Here is a 17,600-nt window from a genome sequence, read left to right as displayed (position 1 = left end):
TGAATAAATATATATCATAATTTTCTTGAGAATTGGCTGCCAAATCACAAACAGATATGAAGGGCTAATCACATTCTGGTACTCCAGCAGTTCCATGCACCATGAGAGGTTGTCATGTAAAATAAGTATACACACAATTTTTCCAGATTGCAACCAAGTGGTCAAGTGGAGCAGACGGTTGTAAGCTTATTTGAAAAGCTGAATATCTGGTTTCGAATGTCGCGTGAGGATTATTTTTATAATGTTCTTAGCATGGCTTCGAACAGACGAAGACAACTCTTATTATAGTAAAGATTGAACTGTTTACAATAATAAACCGTTCTTATCTTAATCACTTTACTCACAGGAATCTATTCTCAATCCTTTCACAACATCGGTATATAAATACTGCATATTATCTGTCTATAATTCCTATAATCTCAAGTTATCTCTGCACCATCCTGCCAACCGGAGTAGCTGAAACGTTTCAACATGTACATATGCTGTAGTAATCACTGAAGGTGCACCGGCCTGCTCACACACGGCTCGGATCTACAAAAAAAGAACATGTGAAAATCTCGAACAAGGTTTCATTCAACAGAAGTTGTTAGCCCATGACATAGCTCTAGAAGACAACTTCTTTCCATCAGTGTTAACAATCTGCGATGAACGTGCACCAAATTTTTGTAGATTTTATCAGCAAGTGTTGGCAGAGTTTGATACTGTCAAACTTTCCCGATAGTGTAGCAAGCATCCACAAGAACATATGCATTGATGAGTGGTCATCATCGATTGCTTGGTCTAAATTTTGTTTCATGGCAGTTGCTGTGGGATCAGTATTTCACCGTTCCGCTAACACATTCTAAAATAAGATTACTATGCTGAGAACCTTTTACTGATGTAAACGCAGATACGTTTGTGATAGTGTGAACATTTTTACAACAGACAATCATCAAAGTATCATGGGATTCACACCGACACATAGAGAGACAGGGTGAACCAGGCTTCAAGCTGCACTATTTGGCTCGAGTATAAAAATATGAAACAGGGTGAAAGGAGAATGTGAAGTTCAATTTATAGGAGGCTCAAAGTACTGCCACAAGTTAAGGCGATGGACTGCTAATCCAGTTCTCTCTAGGAGCGTGGGTTCGATTCCCATCCCTGTTGATAATCTTGAACCAAAGCCTTTCATTTTTAATGAATATATATAATGAAATGAAAATAATATAAAAAAATAATTGTGAGTATCAGCAGATAAGGTGGCCGAGTGGTTAAGGCGATGGACTGCTAATCCATTTCTCTCTGGGAGTGTGGGTTCGAATCCCATCCTTGTCGATATTTTTGAAAGCCAACTTTTTGTTGTATTAATAATAACTGACATTAAAAGTGGTATAAAAAACACTTTACACTATCAGAAGATAAGGTAGTCGAGTGGTAAAGGCGATGGAGTGCTAATCCAGTTCTCTCTGCGAGCGTGGGTTCGAATCCCATCCCTGTTGATAATTTTGAACACCAATCTTTTATTTTTGTATTAATAATAACTCACATTAGAATAATATAAAAAAATAATTTTGACTTTCAGCAGATAAGGTGGCCGAGTGGTTAAGGCGATGGACTACTAATCCATTTCCCTCTGAGAGTGTGGGTCCGAATCGCATCCCTGTTGATAATTAAGAAAACTAAATTTTTGTTGTGTTAATAATAGCTGACATTAAAAATGATATAAAAACATGTTCGACTATCATCAGATGAGGTGATAGAGTGGTTAAGGCGATGGACTGCTAATCCATTTTTTCTGGCAGTGTGGGTTCGAGTCCCATCCCTGTCGATAATTTTGAACGCCAACCTTTCATTTTTGTATTAATAATAACTCACATAGGAATAATATATAAAAATAATTTGGACTATCAGCAGACAAGGTGGGATAGTGGTTAAGGTGATGGACTGCTAATTTATTTCCCTTTGGGAGCGTGGGTTCGAATCCCACCCTTGTTGATAATTTTGAACCACAGCCTTTCATTTTTAATGAATTTATATAATAAATTGAAAATAATATAAAAAAATAATTTTGAATATCAGCAGATAGGGTGCCCGAGGGGTTAAGGTGATGGACTGCTAATCCATTTTCTTCTGGGAGCGTGAGTCCAAATCCCATCCCTGTTGATAATTTTGAACGCCAACCTTTCATTTTTGTATTAAGAATAACTCACATAAGAATAATATAAACTAGAAATTCCACTGTCATACAGCCCACGACCAAAGAGATCGCCAGAGATATTGGCAAAAAAATAAAGGGTACTATTGGTTGAGAAATGCAATATTAGCGATCAAATGGCTTTGCAGTGCAATAGGATAACTGCAATGGTAGCTGTAATGTACTGGGTGTGGGTGTTATTATATACAACAATAAGCAATAATGCATGGAAAAAGATGTTTATATTTTCCCCCTGCAACAGGAGAAATGCAATAATGGCCAATATTAGAAGTAAAATGCACTGATATTCTTAGAATAATCAATTTTATTAATATAGTAATAATAGAAAACCAATACACAATTTTGTTTACATTTCAAAACGTCATAGGTAGCAATATCGAGAAGTTGTGGTATTTATATGGGTTTTTAGAAAATTTATTTAAAATTTTATTTATTTATTTATATATCTTTATTTTTAATGAATATATATAATAAAATGAAAATAATATAAAAAAATAGTTTTGAATATCAGCAGATAGGGTGCCCGAGGGGTTAAGGCGATGGACTGCTAATCCATTTTTTCTGGGAGCGTGGGTTCGAATCCCATCCTTGTCGATAATTTTGAATGCCAACCTTTTATTTTTCTATTAATAATAACTCACATTAGAATAATATAAAAAATAACTTTGATTATCAGCAGACAAGGGGACCGAGTGGTTAAGGCGATGGACTGCTAATCCATTTCCCTCTGGGAGCGTGGGTTCGAATCCCATCCATGTTGATAATTTTTCAACGTCAACCTTTTACTTTTCTATTAATAATAACTCACATTAGAATAATATAAAAAAATAATTTTGAACCACAGCCTTTCATTTTTAATGAATGTATATAATAGATGAAAACAATATAAAAAAATTATTTTGAATATCAGCAGATAGGGTGGCCGAGTGGTTAAGGTGATGGACTGCTAATCCATTTCCCTCTGGGAGTGTGAGTTGCAAACGCATCCTTGTAAATAATTTAAAACGCCAACCTTTCATTTTTGTATTAATAACAACTCACATAAGAATAATATAAAAAAATAATTTTGAATAACAGCAGATAAGGTGGCCGAGTGGTTAAGGCGATGGACTGCTAATCCATTTCTCTCTGGAAGCGTGGGTTAGATTCCCATCCCTGTTGATAATTTTGAACCAGAGCCTTTCATTTTTAATGAATATATATAATAAAATGAAAATGATATAAAAAAAAAATTTTGATTGTCAGCAGATAAGGTGGCCGAGTGGTTAAGGCCATGGACTGCTAATCCATTTCCCTCTGGGAGTGTGGGTTTGAATCCCATCCTTGTTGATACTTTTGAAAGCCAACCTTTTGTCGTATTAATAATAGCTGACATTAAAAATGGTAAAAAAAATATGTTCGACTATTAAAAGATAAGGTGGCCGAGTGGTAAAGGCGATGGACTGCTAATCCAGTTCTCTCTGGGAATTATCTAAAACTCTAAAACCTCCGATCCTCAAAGAAGTGATCACATCAAACTACTAGATTATATCAAAAAGTATAGATATTTTTCAATCCCGTGAAACTTTGTTTGTTCTTTGAGGTGGTCTGAGTGCCAGGATGTTTTGACCAATAGACAAAACCTGATAGCTGTTAAAACACTCAGAAGAGAAAGAACTGCCCTGGACTTGCACCAAAATCACGTGCATAACAGTGCTTCCTATTAAAGTGATAAATATACAATATATTTTTAGCATCATTAGCATTGACTACTCCTATGTTTACACAGCCTTAAAAGAAAAATAATGTCACAGATTATACCCAACTTATCTTTAAATCATTTGAGACATAAATATTAATAAATCTGAGGCTATATTAGTTTTATTCTAAAAATCATAAGCTAATACAAAATAAAATAGAAGCCAATAGAAATGCATAACACTGCAAACTTGAACACAGCAATAGCTGATGTTAATACTAAAAGGAAAAGAAGAGTAAAAGCCCTCTCAACACGTTAGTGACAAGAAACTGTATTACAGACATCAGTGGTACGCACCGAATTCTTAATCACAGAGGCAAAACAAGAGCTGAGTTCATCTGTTTCTAGCCACACTAAGAGCATTATTAAAAAAACATTTTCTAGCATTCAACAAGGCAAGTTAGGGTATTTGTCAACCAGACAGGATTTCACAAGTTCAATCCCCACATGAAGCGATCTTCTATCTAAACTTCCTAACTGTAGTTACTTTGAAATATACAGTCCGCTCTTCCATTCTCATTGCATAAACCAGTCCAAGCAATGAACAAGGCGAGTAATATCTATATTTATGAGACAAATGCATACTGGAAGGGTGAATAAATATATATCATAATTTTCTTGAGAATTGGCTGCCAAATCACAAACAGATATGAAGGGCTAATCACATTCTGGTACTCCAGCAGTTCCATGCACCATGAGAGGTTGTCATGTAAAATAAGTATACACACAATTTTTCCAGATTGCAACCAAGTGGTCAAGTGGAGCAGACGGTTGTAAGCTTATTTGAAAAGCTGAATATCTGGTTTCGAATGTCGCGTGAGGATTATTTTTATAATGTTCTTAGCATGGCTTCGAACAGACGAAGACAACTCTTATTATAGTAAAGATTGAACTGTTTACAATAATAAACCGTTCTTATCTTAATCACTTTACTCACAGGAATCTATTCTCAATCCTTTCACAACATCGGTATATAAATACTGCATATTATCTGTCTATAATTCCTATAATCTCAAGTTATCTCTGCACCATCCTGCCAACCGGAGTAGCTGAAACGTTTCAACATGTACATATGCTGTAGTAATCACTGAAGGTGCACCGGCCTGCTCACACACGGCTCGGATCTACAAAAAAAGAACATGTGAAAATCTCGAACAAGGTTTGATTCAAGAGAAGTTGTTAGCCCATGACATAGCTCTAGAAGACAACTTCTTTCCATCAATGTTAACAATCCGCGATGAACGTGCACCAGATTTTTGTAGATTTTATCAGCAAGTGTGTGCAGAGTTTGATACTGTCAAACTTTCCCGATAGTGTAGCAAGCATCCACAAGAACATATGCATTGGTGAGTGGTCATCATCGATTGCTTGGTCTAAATTTTGTTTCATGGCAGTTGCTGTGGGATCAGTATTTCACCGTTCCGCTAACACATTCTAAAATAAGATTACTATGCTGAGAACCTTTTACTGATGTAAACGCAGATACGTTTGTGATAGTGTGAACATTTTTACAACAGACAATCATCAAAGTATCATGGGATTCACACCGACACATAGAGAGACAGGGTGAACCAGGCTTCAAGCTGCACTATTTGGCTCGAGTATAAAAATATGAAACAGGGTGAAAGGAGAATGTGAAGTTCAATTTATAGGAGGCTCAAAGTACTGCCACAAGTTAAGGCGATGGACTGCTAATCCAGTTCTCTCTAGGAGCGTGGGTTCGATTCCCATCCCTGTTGATAATCTTGAACCAAAGCCTTTCATTTTTAATGAATATATATAATGAAATGAAAATAATATAAAAAAATAATTGTGAGTATCAGCAGATAAGGTGGCCGAGTGGTTAAGGCGATGGACTGCTAATCCATTTCTCTCTGGGAGTGTGGGTTCGAATCCCATCCTTGTCGATATTTTTGAAAGCCAACTTTTTGTTGTATTAATAATAACTGACATTAAAAGTGGTATAAAAAACACTTTACACTATCAGAAGATAAGGTAGTCGAGTGGTAAAGGCGATGGAGTGCTAATCCAGTTCTCTCTGCGAGCGTGGGTTCGAATCCCATCCCTGTTGATAATTTTGAACACCAATCTTTTATTTTTGTATTAATAATAACTCACATTAGAATAATATAAAAAAATAATTTTGACTTTCAGCAGATAAGGTGGCCGAGTGGTTAAGGCGATGGACTACTAATCCATTTCCCTCTGGGAGTGTGGGTCCGAATCGCATCCCTGTTGATAATTAAGAAAACTAAATTTTTGTTGTGTTAATAATAGCTGACATTAAAAATGATATAAAAACATGTTCGACTATCATCAGATGAGGTGATAGAGTGGTTAAGGCGATGGACTGCTAATCCATTTTTTCTGGCAGTGTGGGTTCGAGTCCCATCCCTGTCGATAATTTTGAACGCCAACCTTTCATTTTTGTATTAATAATAACTCACATAGGAATAATATATAAAAATAATTTGGACTATCAGCAGACAAGGTGGGCTAGTGGTTAAGGTGATGGACTGCTAATTTATTTCCCTTTGGGAGCGTGGGTTCGAATCCCACCCTTGTTGATAATTTTGAACCACAGCCTTTCATTTTTAATGAATTTATATAATAAATTGAAAATAATATAAAAAAATAATTTTGAATATCAGCAGATAGGGTGCCCGAGGGGTTAAGGTGATGGACTGCTAATCCATTTTCTTCTGGGAGCGTGAGTCCAAATCCCATCCCTGTTGATAATTTTGAACGCCAACCTTTCATTTTTGTATTAAGAATAACTCACATAAGAATAATATAAACTAGAAATTCCACTGTCATACAGCCCACGACCAAAGAGATCGCCAGAGATATTGGCAAAAAAATAAAGGGTACTATTGGTTGAGAAATGCAATATTAGCGATCAAATGGCTTTGCAGTGCAATAGGATAACTGCAATGGTAGCTGTAATGTACTGGGTGTGGGTGTTATTATATACAACAATAAGCAATAATGCATGGAAAAAGATGTTTATATTTTCCCCCTGCAACAGGAGAAATGCAATAATGGCCAATATTAGAAGTAAAATGCACTGATATTCTTAGAATAATCAATTTTATTAATATAGTAATAATAGAAAACCAATACACAATTTTGTTTACATTTCAAAACGTCATAGGTAGCAATATCGAGAAGTTGTGGTATTTATATGGGTTTTTAGAAAATTTATTTAAAATTTTATTTATTTATTTATATATCTTTATTTTTAATGAATATATATAATAAAATGAAAATAATATAAAAAAATAGTTTTGAATATCAGCAGATAGGGTGCCCGAGGGGTTAAGGCGATGGACTGCTAATCCATTTTTTCTGGGAGCGTGGGTTCGAATCCCATCCTTGTCGATAATTTTGAATGCCAACCTTTTATTTTTCTATTAATAATAACTCACATTAGAATAATATAAAAAATAACTTTGATTATCAGCAGACAAGGGGACCGAGTGGTTAAGGCGATGGACTGCTAATCCATTTCCCTCTGGGAGCGTGGGTTCGAATCCCATCCATGTTGATAATTTTTCAACGTCAACCTTTTACTTTTCTATTAATAATAACTCACATTAGAATAATATAAAAAAATAATTTTGAACCACAGCCTTTCATTTTTAATGAATGTATATAATAGATGAAAACAATATAAAAAAATTATTTTGAATATCAGCAGATAGGGTGGCCGAGTGGTTAAGGTGATGGACTGCTAATCCATTTCCCTCTGGGAGTGTGAGTTGCAAACGCATCCTTGTAAATAATTTAAAACGCCAACCTTTCATTTTTGTATTAATAACAACTCACATAAGAATAATATAAAAAAATAATTTTGAATAACAGCAGATAAGGTGGCCGAGTGGTTAAGGCGATGGACTGCTAATCCATTTCTCTCTGGAAGCGTGGGTTAGATTCCCATCCCTGTTGATAATTTTGAACCAGAGCCTTTCATTTTTAATGAATATATATAATAAAATGAAAATGATATAAAAAAAAAATTTTGATTGTCAGCAGATAAGGTGGCCGAGTGGTTAAGGCCATGGACTGCTAATCCATTTCCCTCTGGGAGTGTGGGTTTGAATCCCATCCTTGTTGATACTTTTGAAAGCCAACCTTTTGTCGTATTAATAATAACTGACATTAAAAGTGGTATAAAAAACACTTTACACTATCAGAAGATAAGGTAGTCGAGTGGTAAAGGCGATGGAGTGCTAATCCAGTTCTCTCTGTGAGCGTGGGTTCGAATCCCATCCCTGTTGATAATTTTGAACGCCAATCTTTTATTTTTGTATTAATAATAACTCACATTAGAATAATATAAAAAAATAATTTTGACTTTCAGCAGATAAGGTGGCCGAGTGGTTAAGGCGATGGACTGCTAATCCATTTCTCTCTGGAAGCGTGGGTTAGATTCCCATCCCTGTTGATAATTTTGAACCAAAGACTTTCATTTTTAATGAATATATATAATAAAATGAAAATAATATAAAAAAATAATTGTGAATATTAGCAGATAAGGTGGCCGAGTGGTTAAGGCGATGGACTACTAATCCATTTCCCTCTGGGAGTGTGGGTCCGAATCGCATCCCTGTTGATAATTAAGAAAACTAAATTTTTGTTGTGGTAATAATAGCTGACATTAAAAATGATATAAAAACATGTTCGACTATCATCAGATGAGGTGATAGAGTGGTTAAGGCGATGGACTGCTAATCCATTTTTTCTGGCAGTGTGGGTTCGAGTCCCATCCCTGTCGATAATTTTGAATGCCAACCTTTCATTTTTGTATTAATAATAACTCACATAGGAATAATATATAAAAATAATTTGGACTATCAGCAGACAAGGTGGCCTAGTGGTTAAGGTGATGGACTGCTAATCCATTTCCCTTTGGGAGCGTGGGTTCGAATCCCACCCTTGTTGATAATTTTGAACCACAGCCTTTCATTTTTAATGAATTTATATGATAAATTGAAAATAATATAAAAAAATAATTTTGAATATCAGCAGATAAGGTGGCCGAGTGGTTAAGGCGATGGACTGCTAATCCATTTCCCTCTGGGAGTGTGAGTTTGAAACCCATCCTTGTAAATAATTTTAAACACCAACCTTTCATTTTTGTATTAATAACAACTCACATAAGAATAATATAAAAAAATAACTTTGAATATCAGCAGATAAGGTGGCCGAGTGGTTAAGTTGATGGATTGCTAAAATATTTCCCTCTGGGAGCGTGGCTTCGAATCCCATCCTTGTTGATACTTTTGAAAGCCAACTTTTTGTCGTATTAATAATAGCTGACATTAAAAATGGTAAAAAAAATATGTTCGACTATTAAAAGATAAGGTGGCCGAGTGGTAAAGGCGATGGACTGCTAATCCAGTTCTCTCTGGGAATTATCTAAAACTCTAAAACCTCCGATCCTCAAAGAAGTGATCACATCAAACTACTAGATTATATCAAAAAGTATAGATATTTTTCAATCCCGTGCGACTTTGTTTGTTCTTTGAGGTGGTCTGAGTGCCAGGATGTTTTGACCAATAGACAAAACCTGATAGCTGTTAAAACACTCAGAAGAGAAAGAACTGCCCTGGACTTGCACCAAAATCACGTGCATAACAGTGCTTCCTATTAAAGTGATAAATATACAATATATTTTTAGCATCATTAGCATTGACTACGCCTATGTTTACACAGCCTTAAAAGAAAAATAATGTCACAGATTATACCCAACTTATCTTTAAATCATTTGAGACATAAATATTAATAAATCTGAGGCTATATTAGTTTTATTCTAAAAATCATAAGCTAATACAAAATAAAATAGAAGCCAATAGAAATGCATAACACTGCAAACTTGAACACAGCAATAGCTGATGTTAATACTAAAAGGAAAAGAAGAGTAAAAGCCCTCTCAACACGTTAGTGACAAGAAACTGTATTACAGACATCAGTGGTACGCACCGAATTCTTAATCACAGAGGCAAAACAAGAGCTGAGTTCATCTGTTTCTAGCCACACTAAGAGCATTATTAAAAAAACATTTTCTAGCATTCAACAAGGCAAGTTAGGGTATTTGTCAACCAGACAGGATTTCACAAGTTCAATCCCCACATGAAGCGATCTTCTATCTAAACTTCCTAACTGTAGTTACTTTGAAATATACAGTCCGCTCTTCCATTCTCATTGCATAAACCAGTCCAAGCAATGAACAAGGCGAGTAATATCTATATTTATGAGACAAATGCATACTGGAAGGGTCAATAAATATATATCATAATTTTCTTGAGAATTGGCTGCCAAATCACAAACAGATATGAAGGGCTAATCACATTCTGGTACTCCAGCAGTTCCATGCACCATGAGAGGTTGTCAGGTAAAATAAGTATACACACAATTTTTCCAGATTGCAACCAAGTGGTCAAGTGGAGCAGACGGTTGTAAGCTTATTTGAAAAGCTGAATATCTGGTTTCGAATGTCGCGTGAGGATTATTTTTATAATGTTCTTAGCATGGCTTTGAACAGACGGAGACAACTCTTAATATAGTAAAGATTGAACTGTTTACAATAATAAACCGTTCTTATCTTAATCACTTTACTCACAGGAATCTATTCTCAATCCTTTCACAACATCGGTATATAAATACTGCATATTATCTGTCTATAATTCCTATAATCTCAAGTTATCTCTGCACCATCCTGCCAACCGGAGTAGCTGAAACGTTTCAACATGTACATATGCTGTAGTAATCACTGAAGGTGCACCGGCCTGCTCACACACGGCTCGGATCTACAAAAAAAGAACATGTGAAAATCTCGAACAAGGTTTGATTCAACAGAAGTTGTTAGCCCATGACATAGCTCTAGAAGACAACTTCTTTCCATCAATGTTAACAATCTGCGATGAACGTGCACAAAATTTTTGTAGATTTTATCAGCAAGTGTGTGCAGAGTTTGATACTGTCAAACTTTCCCGATAGTGTAGCAAGCATCCACAAGAACATATGCATTGGTGAGTGGTCATCATCGATTGCTTGGTCTAAATTTTGTTTCATGGCAGTTGCTGTGGGATCAGTATTTCACCGTTCCACTAACACTTTCTAAAATAAGATTACTATGCTGAGAACCTTTTACTGATGTAAACGCAGATACGTTTGTGATAGTGTGAACATTTTTACAACAGACAATCATCAAAGTATCATGGGATTCACACCGACACATAGAGAGACAGGGTGAACCAGGCTTCAAGCTGCACTATTTGGCTCGAGTATAAAAATATGAAACAGGGTTAAAGGAGAATGTGAAGTTCAATTTATAGGAGGCTCAAAGTACTGCCACAAGTTAAGGCGATGGACTGCTAATCCATTTCTCTCTGGGAGCGTGGGTTCGAATCCCATCCTTGTCGATATTTTTGAAAGCCAACTTTTTGTTGTATTAATAATTACTGACATTAAAAGTGGTATAAAAAACACTTTACACTATCAGAAGATAAGGTAGTCGAGTGGTAAAGGCGATGGAGTGCTAATCCAGTTCTCTCTGTGAGCGTGGGTTCGAATCCCATCCCTGTTGATAATTTTGAACGCCAATCTTTTATTTTTGTATTAATAATAACTCACATTAGAATAATATAAAAAAATAATTTTGACTTTCAGCAGATAAGGTGGCCGAGTGGTTAAGGCGATGGACTGCTAATCCATTTCTCTCTGGAAGCGTGGGTTAGATTCCCATCCCTGTTGATAATTTTGAACCAAAGACTTTCATTTTTAATGAATATATATAATAAAATGAAAATAATATAAAAAAATAATTGTGAATATTAGCAGATCAGATAAGGTTGCCGAGTGGTTAAGGCGATGGACTACTAATCCATTTCCCTCTGGGAGTGTGGGTCCGAATCGCATCCCTGTTGATAATTAAGAAAACTAAATTTTTGTTGTGGTAATAATAGCTGACATTAAAAATGATATAAAAACATGTTCAACTATCATCAGATGAGGTGATAGAGTGGTTAAGGCGATGGACTGCTAATCCATTTTTTCTGGCAGTGTGGGTTCGAGTCCCATCCCTGTCGATAATTTTGAATGCCAACCTTTCATTTTTGTATTAATAATAACTCACATAGGAATAATATATAAAAATAATTTGGACTATCAGCAGACAAGGTGGCCTAGTGGTTAAGGTGATGGACTGCTAATCCATTTCCCTTTGGGAGCGTGGGTTCGAATCCCACCCTTGTTGATAATTTTGAACCACAGCCTTTCATTTTTAATGAATTTATATAATAAATTGAAAATAATATAAAAAAATAATTTTGAATATCAGCAGATAGGGTGCCCGAGGGGTTAAGGTGATGGACTGCTAATCCATTTTTTTCTGGGAGCGTGAGTCCAAATCCCATCCCTGTTGATAATTGTGAACGCCAACCTTTCATTTTTGTATTAAGAATAACTCACATAAGAATAATATAAACTAGAAATTCCACTGTCATACAGCCCACGACCAAAGAGATCGCCAGAGATATTGGCAAAAAAATAAAGGGTACTATTGGTTGAGAAATGCAATATTAGCGATCAAATGGCTTTGCAGTGCAATAGGATAACTGCAATGGTAGCTGTAATGTACTGGGTGTGGGTGTTATTATATACAACAATAAGCAATAATGCATGGAAAAAGATCTTTATATTTTCCCCCTGCAACAGGAGAAATGCAATAATGGCCAATATTAGAAGTAAAATGCACTGATATTCTTAGAATAATCAATTTTATTAATATAGTAATAATAGAAAACCAATACACAATTTTGTTTACATTTCAAAACGTCATAGGTAGCAATATCGAGAAGTTGTGGTATTTATATGGGTTTTTAGAAAATTTATTTAAAATTTTATTTATTTATTTATATATTTTTATTTTTAATGAATATATATAATAAAATGAAAATAATATAAAAATATAATTTTGAATATCAGCAGATAGGGTGCCCGAGGGGTTAAGGCGATGGACTGCTAATCCATTTTTTCTGGGAGCGTGGGTTCGAATCCCATCCTTGTCGATACTTTTGAAAGCCAACCTTTTGTCGTATTAATAATAGCTGACATTAAAAATGGTATAAAAAACACGTTGGACTATCAGAAGATAAGGTGGCCGAGTGGTAAAGGTGATGGAGTGCTAATCCAATTCTCTCTGCGAGTGTGGGTTCGAATCCCATCCCTGTTAATAATTTTGAACGCCAATCTTTTATTTTTGTGTTAGAAATAACTCACATTAGAATAATATAAAAAAATAATTTTGAACCACCGCCTTTCAGTTTTAATGAATGTATATAATGGATGAAAATAATATAAAAAAATTATTTTGAATATCAGCAGATAGGGTGGCCGAGTGGTTAAGGTGATGGACTGCTAATCCATTTCCCTCTGGGAGTGTGAGTTTGAAACCCATCCTTGTAAATAATTTTAAACACCAACCTTTCATTTTTGTATTAATAACAACTCACATAAGAATAATATAAAAAAATAATTTTGAATATCAGCAGATAAGGTGGCCGAGTGGTTAAGGTGATGGACTGCTAATCCATTTCCCTCTGGGAGTGTGAGTTTGAAACCCATCCTTGTAAATAATTTTAAACACCAACCTTTCATTTTTGTATTAATAACAACTCACATAAGAATAATATAAAAAAATAACTTTGAATATCAGCAGATAAGGTGGCCGAGTGGTTAAGTTGATGGATTGCTAAAATATTTCCCTCTGGGAGAGTGGCTTCGAATCCCATCCTTGTTGATACTTTTGAAAGCCAACTTTTTGTCGTATTAATAATAGCTGACATTAAAAATGGTAAAAAAAATATGTTCGACTATTAAAAGATAAGGTGGCCGAGTGGTAAAGGCGATGGACTGCTAATCCAGTTCTCTCTGGGAATTATCTAAAACTCTAAAACCTCCGATCCTCAAAGAAGTGATCACATCAAACTACTAGATTATATCAAAAAGTATAGATATTTTTCAATCCCGTGAAACTTTGTTTGTTCTTTGAGGTGGTCTGAGTGCCAGGATGTTTTGACCAATAGACAAAACCTGATAGCTGTTAAAACACTCAGAAGAGAAAGAACTGCCCTGGACTTGCACCAAAATCACGTGCATAACAGTGCTTCCTATTAAAGTGATAAATATACAATATATTTTTAGCATCATTAGCATTGACTACTCCTATGTTTACACAGCCTTAAAAGAAAAATAATATCACAGATTATACCCAACTTATCTTTAAATCATTTGAGACATAAATATTAATAAATCTGAGGCTATATTAGTTTTATTCTAAAAATCATAAGCTAATACAAAATAAAATAGAAGCCAATAGAAATGCATAACACTGCAAACTTGAACACAGCAATAGCTGATGTTAATACTAAAAGGAAAAGAAGAGTAAAAGCCCTCTCAACACGTTAGTGACAAGAAACTGTATTACAGACATCAGTGGTACGCACCGAATTCTTAATCACAGAGGCAAAACAAGAGCTGAGTTCATCTGTTTCTAGCCACACTAAGAGCATTATTAAAAAAACATTTTCTAGCATTCAACAAGGCAAGTTAGGGTATTTGTCAACCAGACAGGATTTCACAAGTTCAATCCCCACATGAAGCGATCTTCTATCTAAACTTCCTAACTGTAGTTACTTTGAAATATACAGTCCGCTCTTCCATTCTCATTGCATAAACCAGTCCAAGCAATGAACAAGGCGAGTAATATCTATATTTATGAGACAAATGCATACTGGAAGGGTGAATAAATATATATCATAATTTTCTTGAGAATTGGCTGCCAAATCACAAACAGATATGAAGGGCTAATCACATTCTGGTACTCCAGCAGTTCCATGCACCATGAGAGGTTGTCATGTAAAATAAGTATACACACAATTTTTCCCGATTGCAACCAAGTGGTCAAGTGGAGCAGACGGTTGTAAGCTTATTTGAAAAGCTGAATATCTGGTTTCGAATGTCGCGTGAGGATTATTTTTATAATGTTCTTAGCATGGCTTCGAACAGACGAAGACAACTCTTATTATAGTAAAGATTGAACTGTTTACAATAATAAACCGTTCTTATCTTAATCACTTTACTCACAGGAATCTATTCTCAATCCTTTCACAACATCGGTATATAAATACTGCATATTATCTGTCTATAATTCCTATAATCTCAAGTTATCTCTGCACCATCCTGCCAACCGGAGTAGCTGAAACGTTTCAACATGTACATATGCTGTAGTAATCACTGAAGGTGCACCGGCCTGCTCACACACAACTCGGATCTACAGAAAAAAGAACATGTTAAAATCTCGAACAAGGTTTGATTCAACAGAAGTTGTTAGCCCATGACATAGCTCTAGAAGACAACTTCTTTCCATCAGTGTTAACAATCTGCGATGAACGTGCACAAAATTTTTGTAGATTTTATCAGCAAGTGTGTGCAGAGTTTGATACTGTCAAACTTTCCCGATAGTGTAGCAAGCATCCACAAGAACATATGCATTGGTGAGTGGTCATCATCGATTGCTTGGTCTAAATTTTGTTTAATGGCAGTTGCTGTGGGATCAGTATTTCACCGTTCCGCTAACACATTCTAAAATAAGATTACTATGCTGAGAACTATTTACTGATGTAAACGCAGATAAGTTTGTGATAGTGTGAACATTTTTACAACAGACAATCATCAAAGTATCATGGGATTTACACCGACACGTAGAGAGACAGGGTGAACCAGGCTTCAAGCTGCGCTATTTGGCTCGAGTATAAAAATATGAAACAGGGTTAAATGAGAATGTGAAGTTTAATTTATAGGAGGCTCAAAGTACTGCCACGAGTTAAGGCGATGAACTGCTAATCCATTTCTCTCTGGGAGCGTGGGTTCGATTCCCATCCCTGTTGGTAATTTTGAACCACAGCCTTTCATTTTTAATGAATATATATAATAAAATGAAAATAATACAAAAAAATAACTTTGAATATCAGCAGATAAGGTGGCCGAGTGGTGAAGGTGATGGACTGCTAATCCATTTCTCTCTGGGAGCGTGGGTTCGATTCCCATCCCTGTTGATAATTTTGAACCAAAGCCTTTCATTTTTAATGAATATATATAATAAAATGAAAATAATATAAAAAAATAATTGTGAATATCAGCAGATAAGGTGGCCGAGTGGTTAAGGCGATGGACTGCTAATCCATTTCTCTCTGGGAGCGTGGGTTCGAATCCCATCCTTGTCGATACTTTTGAAAGCCAACTTTTTGTTGTATTAATAATAACTGACATTAAAAGTGGTATAAAAAACACGTTGGATTATCAGAAGTTAAGGTAGCCGAGTGGTAAAGGCGATGGACTGCTAATCCATTTCCCTCTGGGAGTGTGGGTTCGAATCGCATCCCTGTTGATAATTAAGAAGGCTAAATTTTTGTTGTGTTAATAATAGCTGACATTAAAAATGATATAAAAACATGTTCAACTATCATCAGATGAGGTGATAGAGTGGTTAAGGCGATGGACTGCTATTCCTTTTTCTTCTGGCAGTGTGGGTTCGAGTCCCATCCCTGTCGATAATTTTGAACGCCAACCTTTCATTTTTGTATTAATAATAACTCACATAGGAATAATATAAAAAAATAATTTTGACTATCAGCAGATAAGGTGGCCGAGTGGTTAAGGCGATGGACTACTAATCCATTTCCCTCTGGGAGTGTGGGTCCGAATCAAATCCCTGTTGATAATTAAGAAGGCTAAATTTTTGTTGTGTTAATAATAGCTGACATTAAAAATGATATAAAAACATGTTCGACTATCATCAGATGAGGTGATAGAGTGGTTAAGACGATGGACTGCTAATCCTTTTTTTTCTGGCAGTGTGGGTTCGAGTCCCATCCCTGTCGATAATTTTGAATGCCAACCTTTCATTTTTGTATTAATAATAACTCACATAGGAATAATATAAAAAAATAATTTTGACTATCAGCAGACTAGGTGGCCTAGTGGTTAAGGTGATGGACTGCTAATCCATTTCCCTTTGGGAGCGTGGGTTCGAATCACCTCATTGTTGAGAATTTTGAACCACAGCCTTTCATTTTTAATGAATATGTATAATAAATTGAAAATAATATAAAAAATAATTTTGAATATCACCAGATAGGGTGCCCGAGGGGTTGAGGTGATGGACTGCTAATCCATTTTCTTCTGGGAGCGTGGGTCCGAATCCCATCCCTGTTGATAATTTTGAACGCCAACCTTTCATTTTTGTATTAAGAATAACTCACATAAGAATAATATAAACTAGAAATTCCACTGTCATACAGCCCACGACCAAAGAGATCGCCAGAGATATTGGCAAAAAAATAAAGGGTACTATTGGTTGAGAAATGCAATATTAGCGATCAAATGGCTTTGCAGTGCAGTAGGATAACTGCAATGGTAGCTGTAATGTACTGGGTGTGGGTTTTATTATATACAACAATAAGCAATAATGCATGGAAAAAGATGTTTATATTTTCCCCCTGCAACAGGAGAAATGCAATATTGGCCAATATTAGAAGTAAAATGCACTGATATTCTTAGAATAATCAATTTTATTAATATAGTAATAATAGAAAACCAATA

The 17,600-nt window shown here is 35.4% G+C and overlaps 16 non-coding genes across 16 annotated transcripts; all 16 read left to right on the top strand.

Annotated features, from left to right (window-relative positions):
- The first annotated feature begins 1,232 nt into the window (after positions 1 to 1,232).
- Trnas-gcu (transfer RNA serine (anticodon GCU)) lies at positions 1,233 to 1,314 on the top strand. Its single transcript has one exon. It is a non-coding gene; the product is annotated as a tRNA-Ser (tRNA).
- Positions 1,315 to 2,707: 1,393 nt separating this feature from the next.
- Trnas-gcu (transfer RNA serine (anticodon GCU)) lies at positions 2,708 to 2,788 on the top strand. Its single transcript has one exon. It is a non-coding gene; the product is annotated as a tRNA-Ser (tRNA).
- Positions 2,789 to 3,273: 485 nt separating this feature from the next.
- Positions 3,274 to 3,355, top strand: Trnas-gcu (transfer RNA serine (anticodon GCU)). The gene has a single exon. It is a non-coding gene; the product is annotated as a tRNA-Ser (tRNA).
- An 86-nt stretch (positions 3,356 to 3,441) lies between these two features.
- Positions 3,442 to 3,523, top strand: Trnas-gcu (transfer RNA serine (anticodon GCU)). Its single transcript has one exon. It is a non-coding gene; the product is annotated as a tRNA-Ser (tRNA).
- Positions 3,524 to 5,757: 2,234 nt separating this feature from the next.
- Positions 5,758 to 5,839, top strand: Trnas-gcu (transfer RNA serine (anticodon GCU)). The gene has a single exon. It is a non-coding gene; the product is annotated as a tRNA-Ser (tRNA).
- A 578-nt stretch (positions 5,840 to 6,417) lies between these two features.
- On the top strand, positions 6,418 to 6,499 carry Trnas-gcu (transfer RNA serine (anticodon GCU)). Its single transcript has one exon. It is a non-coding gene; the product is annotated as a tRNA-Ser (tRNA).
- A 733-nt stretch (positions 6,500 to 7,232) lies between these two features.
- Trnas-gcu (transfer RNA serine (anticodon GCU)) lies at positions 7,233 to 7,313 on the top strand. The gene has a single exon. It is a non-coding gene; the product is annotated as a tRNA-Ser (tRNA).
- A 485-nt stretch (positions 7,314 to 7,798) lies between these two features.
- Trnas-gcu (transfer RNA serine (anticodon GCU)) lies at positions 7,799 to 7,880 on the top strand. Its single transcript has one exon. It is a non-coding gene; the product is annotated as a tRNA-Ser (tRNA).
- Positions 7,881 to 7,966: 86 nt separating this feature from the next.
- Positions 7,967 to 8,048, top strand: Trnas-gcu (transfer RNA serine (anticodon GCU)). The gene has a single exon. It is a non-coding gene; the product is annotated as a tRNA-Ser (tRNA).
- A 249-nt stretch (positions 8,049 to 8,297) lies between these two features.
- Positions 8,298 to 8,379, top strand: Trnas-gcu (transfer RNA serine (anticodon GCU)). Its single transcript has one exon. It is a non-coding gene; the product is annotated as a tRNA-Ser (tRNA).
- Positions 8,380 to 8,794: 415 nt separating this feature from the next.
- On the top strand, positions 8,795 to 8,876 carry Trnas-gcu (transfer RNA serine (anticodon GCU)). The gene has a single exon. It is a non-coding gene; the product is annotated as a tRNA-Ser (tRNA).
- Positions 8,877 to 11,608: 2,732 nt separating this feature from the next.
- Trnas-gcu (transfer RNA serine (anticodon GCU)) lies at positions 11,609 to 11,690 on the top strand. The gene has a single exon. It is a non-coding gene; the product is annotated as a tRNA-Ser (tRNA).
- A 420-nt stretch (positions 11,691 to 12,110) lies between these two features.
- On the top strand, positions 12,111 to 12,192 carry Trnas-gcu (transfer RNA serine (anticodon GCU)). The gene has a single exon. It is a non-coding gene; the product is annotated as a tRNA-Ser (tRNA).
- Positions 12,193 to 12,925: 733 nt separating this feature from the next.
- Positions 12,926 to 13,006, top strand: Trnas-gcu (transfer RNA serine (anticodon GCU)). The gene has a single exon. It is a non-coding gene; the product is annotated as a tRNA-Ser (tRNA).
- Positions 13,007 to 15,972: 2,966 nt separating this feature from the next.
- Trnas-gcu (transfer RNA serine (anticodon GCU)) lies at positions 15,973 to 16,054 on the top strand. Its single transcript has one exon. It is a non-coding gene; the product is annotated as a tRNA-Ser (tRNA).
- An 86-nt stretch (positions 16,055 to 16,140) lies between these two features.
- Trnas-gcu (transfer RNA serine (anticodon GCU)) lies at positions 16,141 to 16,222 on the top strand. Its single transcript has one exon. It is a non-coding gene; the product is annotated as a tRNA-Ser (tRNA).
- Positions 16,223 to 17,600: the final 1,378 nt, after the last annotated feature.

This window comes from Watersipora subatra, chromosome 6 (genome assembly GCF_963576615.1).
Source record: "Watersipora subatra chromosome 6, tzWatSuba1.1, whole genome shotgun sequence".
Taxonomy (NCBI): Eukaryota; Metazoa; Bryozoa; class Gymnolaemata; order Cheilostomatida; family Watersiporidae; genus Watersipora; species Watersipora subatra.
The sequence above is the reverse complement of the archived record's forward strand: the minus strand, read 5'-3'. Positions and strand labels throughout refer to the sequence as shown.